Source organism: Peromyscus californicus, unplaced genomic scaffold, assembly GCF_007827085.1.
Source record: "Peromyscus californicus insignis strain IS unplaced genomic scaffold, ASM782708v3 Scaffold_4__1_contigs__length_199733344, whole genome shotgun sequence".
Lineage (NCBI taxonomy): Eukaryota > Metazoa > Chordata > Mammalia > Rodentia > Cricetidae > Peromyscus > Peromyscus californicus.
Window position 1 is genome coordinate 178111447 of NW_026294562.1, and position 8811 is coordinate 178120257.

Here is an 8811-nt window from a genome sequence, read left to right on the forward strand (position 1 = left end):
GTAAAAATTAAATTATCAAAGTTAAGATAAATATTGAAAGACAACTTACTCACAGATGAAATAACAGACTTAAGACTTTTAGGGAGTTTTACTAAGTACTCAAATATATGTGAATATAGACATTTTGTATATCCATCTATATCTACATAGTCATCCGTATTACTACATTTGGACCTATGTATCTATACATTTCATTTAAGTTGTTAAACTCCTTGTATACATGTGTATTGGTATTTATATCTCTTCTTATCCACATTGAAAAGCACTTTGCTCTAAAAACCTGGCTTGCTCTTACATTGCATAGCCATAATATCGAGAAATTTCCATATCCTTCTCCCTCTGGAGGAAAAGCTGCAGTTTTCCCAGAGAGGTGTACTTGGCAGCATTCTCTCTCTCCCGTTGTGCCTGCCTCTTCATGGCCTCCCGCTCTGGTCTCTGCTCTTCTGTGATGGGCTGTGAGATGACTGGCCCTGGAATGTCGACTTTCCTCCATGGAATTGGTTGGTGGCTGAAATCTTGCAGCAAATATTGGATTTGAGGTTTGGGAGGTGATGGGGCCTTGTTCTTGTCAGCAGAGGCAAGCTCCCTCTATAGTGAAGTGTGAGATGATGCCCTGTAGGATTCTGGCCTACAGACAGCTGGCTGAGGCCCAGTGAAAGACTGGATGGGGTTGGTTATGTTAGCTTGTGTGGCACTGGTAGCAATAGGCAGAACTGGCCTGTCAGAGGCCATCAAAGAAGTGCTGGTAGGAGCTGGTTTAGATGGCTTGAGTGTGGTAGGCTGAGCCGAGTGGGAATGAGGCCTCACAGGGCATACTGCAGGGGGCCTGTGTGAAGCCAGGGAGAGAGGCTTTCTAGAAAGCAGTCTGGCTTGTGGCTTGTCCAGGGCTGGAAAAGGCTGAGGTACTAACTTGACCTTCCCAGGTTGGGGCAGCTCATACTGGGATGGAGATGGACACTGCCTGTGAGCATTGCTGTCTGGTCTCTGAGCATGGCTCAGGGTTTTATCAGGGCCTCGGCCATCACTTGGCACATCCAGAAGGGATGTGGTGGCTGGGCCTGTCCTGGGATCTTTGTTGCTGCTGAATTTTAGCTGAGACTGGGAGGAGGAGATGCCAGTTTTCTTCTCACTCTTCTTCCCCAGTGGGTGAAAGACTTGCACGGATTCTAGCATGTGCATGCCGAGGTGAGTTCGAGGCATTTTAAAACTGTCATGGCTGAGCTCGGGTGGATTCCTCTTCCTCTAGTTCTTTGGCTTGGTGGTGTTTTTTTCCTCCTTGACTCTGTTCCTTGACTGTTTCAGCTCCTCTGTTTTCTTGGAGTTGTTTACTCTGATTCTCTTATTCTTGTCTTGCCCCTGAGCCCTAGCTCTGCTGGACATGTTAGGTGTGGCTTTTTGAGCTTTGCCCTCCAAGTGCTTAGGCATGTTGTCAATAGCCCCTTCACTGGACCCAGCACTGCCCACAGCCTCTTCTCCCTCCACCAGGTCCTGGAGCTGGATTCTGGTCTGAGGAGACCCATCAAGCATCTCAGAGGCTTTCTGGCCTTTCACGTGGTCCACAGGTTCACTGATAATGCTGGAGCTTTCCTGGGCCTGATCCCTCCTCATATCTTTGGATTGGGTTGCTGTGGGATCTTGGAATTGGTTCATTTCAGTGATTGAGTTGAAGAGTCAGGGAAGGTTACTATCTGCCACCAGTGTAGTCAAGTCTTCAAAGTCCATGCTGGAGCCCATTGCACCTTGCAACATCCCAGGCTCATCCTGACCAAGGCTGGTGCTTCCCAAGGTGGCATTGTCAGGAAAAGCTTCTGTTTTAGGCTCCCTGAATCAGTGTAGTTCAGGGTCTGCTGCATGTTGGCATGTGCTAAAGGGAGAAGTGATGGATCTTGGTTTTCTTTTATGCCCTCATAGGCATCCAGAGGACTTGATAGATTGGCTGTCATCAAATCCAAGTCGTTATTCTCTGTTTTTTCCAAGCTTGGAGCAGGAGGCAAGCGCAGGAATTCTGAAGGACTGTTGATGGGGGCAATTAATGACCAATCCCCATCAACAGGTGGTGTCTTCATCTGGACATCTTGGGTGCAGGCATTGCAGAGGTCTGGACTCTGCAGCAGAAGAAGTGTCTGGCCTGAAGTTGTCAATCTAGGGATGTCTCCATTTTCACCACTGAAAGAGTCAAGGAAGAAGTCAGTGCCTGGTAAGTGAGGTGCTCCCCACTTTTCAGTGCACCTCAGTAATCAGACCCCTACAGCAGTGGGGAAGGCATTCCTATGAGCTCTGCTTGAGTAGCACAGGCAGCACGGCACCTCTGTTGAGAGACTTGTGACCAATGTCTTATTTCTGGTTACCATGTGATATCATGTTTTCTCAGATGTTTGTGTTTTCTTCGGTGTTTGTGTGTTGTGTGCATGCATAGTGATCATGGGGAGGTGACAGAATTCCCTTGGGGTGTGGTCCTCCCTTTCCTTTCCCATGTCTCTGTAAGAGTGAACCTCATTTTCGTGGAAGTTTGCTATCAGGAAGCTTATCTGGTCCATAATTTTCAAGAACTTACCTGTGTCTGCCAACTTCTTGCCATTACTCAAATGCCCCCAGTAGCCTGGCTTTTTAAGTGGGTTCAGGTATCCAAACCCAGTTCCTCACTCCTGCAAGGCAATCCTTTCAACAACCCTGGATTTCCTCCAGCTCCACATTTCACAGCCTTGTTATTAATGACGTGAAAATTGGTTTAAGAAAGTGAAATCTTTAGTCTTGGGTGTGACTGTGTAGTAGAGAACATATCCTAGTGATCATGCATAACATTGGCTCACCTCTGAATAACCATAGCAAAGAAAAGGGGGGAGAGAGAGAGAGAGGGAGAGACAGAGAGACAGAGACAAAGAGACAGAGAGACATGAGAGACAGAGAGAGAGACAGCGAGAGAGAGAGATGTTTTGCCCAACTTAGCAGTTGTACACTGGTACACTGTGTATACTGGACTCTCAATGCACTTATGCTTGTAAGAGAACGGCAGGGCCAGCACTTGGAATCTGTGAGTAATACTTCCTCTGGGACAGGTTTGGAGTTGCACTGCACTAGAGTCAGAATTTAACCCAGAGAAAATAAAGTGTTCCTAACCAGAAAGGCCTTGGTGTCCTCTACAGCCTTGAGCAATTCATTACGAAGGAAGTGATTGCAGTGCATGGGACTGATTTGCTACGTCAGTGACATGTTTTTTTGTGATGTGCTCCATGGACATGTCTTAATGGAGGATGGATGCCACTCATTGCCCTGCATTGTCAGTCATTATAGAGACTGAAGATGGGGATGGTGAGCCAGGCCAAGGCTGAGCACTCAGGACTCCCATCCTTTCTCCCTGAAGACATCCACTGCTGAAAGGTCGAACTGTGTCTGCTTTGAGTGCTGATCTCACTCCTCCCCTCCTGGCTTTACTCACCTTGAAGACTGGTGTCTGGCATGTCTTGAGCAGGTGTGGGATAGTAGATGGCAGAGGATGAGAAAGGTGTTTGTACATTTGTTGGCTGAATCTCCTTTAGCATCATCACCATCTATGGTTGCAGGGCAGAGCCCTGACACCCAGAGTAGGATACAGAGCCACAGGCCTGCAGGCACTGCCCAAGTTCTCCAGCCATCAGAGGGCCCAGGATATTGAGGTCATAGTAGTAGACGCAGCTGCCCTCCAGGTAGGAAGGTGCCAGGCTGTATCCTTACTTTGGCAACTATGGTGGTGTGGCCTGAACAAGGCTGGCAGACAGTGTTGGATAGGAAAGGACTAAAGCATTGGTATCTAAAATATTATCACCCTGGGCTGTCATAGACAAGGAGGAGAATGTGGTATTCTGGTCAATGACAGTTACAGTGAAGTCCTGGAGTGCAGCTCCCCTCCTGTCAGTGCTTCCCGTGGGATCCCACTGGAGAACACCTGGATAGGAGAGTGCTGAGGCAGAGCTCTGGCCCTGGTCAGTCAGTGCAGTCACCATGGTTGTGCCAGCTGGTAAGTAGGGGTAGGAATGTCCATGAGCTGCTGGCAACAAGTGCTGGAGTCTGATGGTAGGAGCCATGCTGAACTCACAGCTGGGGTGGAGACCCTGGAGAAGTTGCACACACTTCCTGCTAAGGGCGTGGCACAGGCACAGAGGGCTGCAGAGCACATTCTGTCCCAAAGAAGGGTTCACTTTGGAAATTTTCTGTAGGAAGCAAGAGGAAAGTGGGAAGAACAGTGAGATGGAATCTGTGTGGCTTCCCATGAGGAGCTTTATTATCTGCAGTTTGTCCTGTCTGGGAAAGTCTGAGACCTATTTCCCCTCACATATCCCAAACAAGTGGTTCAGAATGATTGTTGGTAATGGATAGGATGACACTCATTTGATGAGCTGCCTGTTCTTCCTGTGTGGGCATGGACTTCCTAGTTGATCCACACCCTTCTTTGCCCTGCTTTGTCTTGTTCTGATACCTGCTGTGGTACTGCCTCACACCTGTGTCCGAGAAGTGTTTAAAGGAGGAGAACCTCATGCCTGTGCCTTTGTCCTGTTCTGTGCAGATCTTTCTCTATGTAGAGAGAAAAGGTCTCTCTACCTAGATCAGTCTGGCCTTGGCAATCACACAGACTTGCCTGCCTCTGCCTCCAGAGTGCAGTACTTACTTGCCATGTCTACCAGGTTTGTCTCTACTCTGAGCTTTCTTACAATAATGATGTATCAGGAATTTCATAGATAAGCACTACATTTAAGCTAAGAATCTCTTTTTCCTCTTAACTCCTACTGTTCCCGTCCCATGCCTTCTATAATTAATGTCCTCTTGCTATTTATATAACCCTTAAACACATATGGGTACATGAGTTCATGAATACAACCAACTAATAACATTTTTGTCTTGTTTGCACCTGTGTAGTGTGACCTCTTGATATTTCTAATGAATATTGCATCTGGATTAGATTGTTTCTCAATTTCACTCTGGGACAAATTTTTTTTGCCAGTTCCTCAGTAACCGTTAATTGCTTAAAACTCTTCTACTGAGGAACCCTTGTGAAAATTGCTCCCACACAATGGCATGCCAGTTGTCATAGTGCCGTGTACAACTGTCTCTCAGACTGCCCAACCCCAGTTGTCAATATCCAACACCACCAGTGCCCATATGACAATAGGAACGGTGCAGAATTTAACTGGATGGCTGGAAACAGAGCAGGATAATTTTTTGTGTATGTGACATGGAACCTTTTTTCAGACTGATCTTAACAGTGTGGTTGTCTGTACATGGCTTGGGAATTATAAAATGTATATATGTACAATGTATACAATGCCTTGTGTTATTTTGATTTAATATCTGTGGTTGTCTGCAACATTCTGTTCCAAACTACCTTAGTGTGCTTCCAGGGACACTCTGCAGTATGCCTTCTTGTATATCTATATTTTCTCACTCCTCGTACTTTATTTACTTCTTCCCCCATTTCCTGTGTGTCTATCTTACATGTAACTCCCTCAACATATCTTCCACTACATTAACTGCCTTCTCAGAATCCATGCCCTCTAAGTCAGTTTCCTTTTTTAATCTAGGGAAGTCCAAGTAACTCCAAAATATGGCAGCCATTCTCTTTGTCTATTTTTAATATTTATTTTAGTGAATGTGGAGACAGGCCAGTGTAGACCAAGTTACACTTGAACTGAACTTCATCCCTTCAATCTCTACATGCTGTGATTACAAGTGTGTGTCACCGTTCCTAGTGTGAACATTACTTTTAGAGCAGCCCTGAACTTGAAACAATAAATGGGAAATAGTATGCGAGGGAGTCTTTCCCATTCTTGTTAAGGAATGCTAGATTTCTGCACATCTTGTTCATGTTCCTGTGTCTCTTGAATTTAGCATCATCAAGAAGGGCCTGATTATATTCCCTGTTCACTTGCCTCTTGAGACTTGACAGTACAGAGCCCAGAATTAGTGACACTCTCATCTCCCTGAGGTTGATGGAAAACACTTGAGATTAAACTGTCTGTCCAAGCTCATGTACCTAGTCAGAACCAAACCTAAATGTGACATTCAATTCAAGATATCACTATCAGCATAAATGGTACCCCCAAAACAAAGATTTAAAAGAATAGTAAAAATAAGGGGAGATGTGATCAAAAGAAACGTTTTAAAGTTTCTTTCCTTACCTGCCATGGTCGGAGGGAGAATATCAGCAATCCACCCTAAAATGTAGGAAGAGTTTTGGTTGTCCTTGTCTGATCAGCTGACCTAAATGGCAATTGTGTCTGGTATCAGACAGCACTTACTGGTCACTGGTCACAGGTGACCTGTGATGGTCCAAATATGTTTACAGGCATCTCCATGGAAACCCCAAGAACCTACCAGGTGGTGGTAGGATTAGAGGGACTATGATGTCATAAATGGGGCAGCAGCCAATGGGAAGGTTGGATTCTGAGCTAAAAGATGGTATTGGTTGGATAGGATACCAGGAGACCAATAGTAGCCATGGAGGCTGAGGTGTGGGCTAGTGAAGGAGGCAAACCTGGCATGGAAGTCCCCCTTCCCATGAGGTTTACTCCAGAGTATTGGCAGAGCTTCTTATAAGGTTCCATGTTGAAGCTGTGTCTACTGTTTCTTTGAGGTATGAACTTCTAGCAGACAGTGTCCCATCAGCATGCACTGTACATACAGTCAGTAGTCTTGGGCAGGAAGGAGGTGAACACCAAGGTGGAGGGAACTCAGGTGAGAAACCGTTTCAGTTGATCTGATTTATGGGCTGTCAGCATCTGTCCATGAGCCAAGGAAGAGATCAAAGGGCTCCTTTGTGACTTTGTTGAAGGACAGGACTGAGTGCATTGAATGCACCTTGGATGATGAACCCCACGACTTTTCTCTTTGAGTGTCTTTTCCTAGAGGCCTTCCTTAGTCTGTGTTTCCCCAGGCAGGACTCACATCTCATTCCTCTGCTTTTCACACCTTTTTGGTACGGTTTGATTCTTGGACCAGTGTGAACCTGTATCCTTACAGTGGTGGGCAGTATCATGGTGAACTTCCAGAAGCAGTGGTCTTCTGTTCACCGTGAAGATGCTTGTAATTGGATGCTGTTCGTAGAAGCAAACACTTGAGGGCCTGATGGTGAACCATGCTGCACATGTTACCTTTTTCAAACTTGTTGCTCTTTTGCTGCCCAGACTCGTATACCTCTGGATGTTTTCTCTCCTTCTTGACTTTTATTTTCCTGAGATAGGCAAGTCTCTGTAGCCCCTGTTATTCTGAAACTCACTGTGTGTCTCACCCTGGATTCAGACATGTGGTCATTCTTTTTATCTTGCCTCCCTTCCTATAGTATTGAGGTTGTTTGCCATTGAGTCTGGCCGTTTTCTCTCTTCATCCACATGTATAATGAGTGTGACAGTTACTGAAGCTTCTTCCTCCTGTCTCTGCAGGAATCCTTCCAACAGTCTCTGCAGAATCCTGGACTTCTAGCATTCTCTGCCAAGTGTGAGTCTGAGATCAGGATAAAGGGAATAGAACACCTGGAGAAAGAAGACATGTTTTGGTACTGGGTGCTGGGTGACATGAAAAAACATAGTATTTATTTTTCTTCTGTATGTATGGAAAAGAACAACCAGTTTCCCATCTCAGTGTATCGTCTCAGACAGAATGTGATCTTTTCTTGAAATATGGGGAAATCTTGTGTTTCCTCATTTTGTTTTCGTTCTTTTCTGTCATTGACTGGTGGGTTTTTAGCCTGTATTATGGCAGGTTTATAGTACACATTTATATACATTTCTTATTCTAACTTCCTGAAAAAGTACTAATATGACAATGTCTGTCAGTCCTTACTGAAATTGACCCTGGAGCCTGTTTAGCTCTCCTCCTGCATTCACGTGAGTTGTCAGAACTTTCACTCAGGACCTCCTTTACACTGAGCTATTACTGTAGCATGCAGCTGCATGCCCAGCTCAGTAGAACTGTTCCTCTATACATATTGTTTCATGTTTTGTAGTTCTTGGCAAAACTCTGCAATAAGACTGTCCTTTTTCATAGGCCAGAACGCTGCCTCTGTCTTTCACTCTTGCAATTTCTTTCATGACTGACCACTTGTCAGATAATGTGACACCATTCCAAGTCAGAAGGTTCATCCAGGTTCCAGGTTATAGACCTTTCAGGAAAAAAGTGTCCTCTTGTAGCAGTGTAGACCCTAATGAGAAGAACATCACTGGGCCTGTGTTATTGAGAAATCTGAAAGTGGAGAGAAAACAAGAGATAAATAGGTAGATAGAGATAGATGATAGATAGATAGATAGATAGATAGATAGAACTATGTTCTGTTTATAATTCCCATCACTTCTGTTTTTTTATTTTTAAATATTTGCATATTATTTTTCCTTCAGTGTAACAATGAAGTTATTTCATCTAACAACCTATAGTGATTTTAGTTTCCCCACACTCCACTCCTTCTAATTCTTTTCTGAGTCCCCACTTCTCAGTACCTACTCCCTTTCTGTCCCTCTTTAGAAAAGTTTTTCACGAGATAACAGCCAAATATGATGAAATAAAGTAAAATAAGATGAATGTACACTTATTTTTACCAAATTGAACATGGCTACCCAGTGAGAGGAAAGGGTTGTGAGTGCTGGCACATGAATCAGAGACCCATTTGTTCTCTGAGTTCAGAGTACCATGAAATTCTAAGCTAATAGCTATAATACATACACTGATTGGTAATTTTTTGACTTTATATTTAGATGAGTAGTGTCTGCCCTTAGCCTAAGATTCTGGGCTATCTCGTTTCTGGTTCTTTGTTAGACAAGTGGTGTTGGGTATGGTTTCCCTCTTGTGGGG

General features: G+C 44.7%; 1 pseudogene; it reads right to left on the minus strand.

Moving 5' to 3' along the window:
* Positions 1 to 291: 291 nt before the first annotated feature.
* LOC128124120 (uncharacterized protein C2orf78 homolog) lies at positions 292 to 6156 on the minus strand (annotated as a pseudogene).
* Positions 6157 to 8811: the final 2655 nt, after the last annotated feature.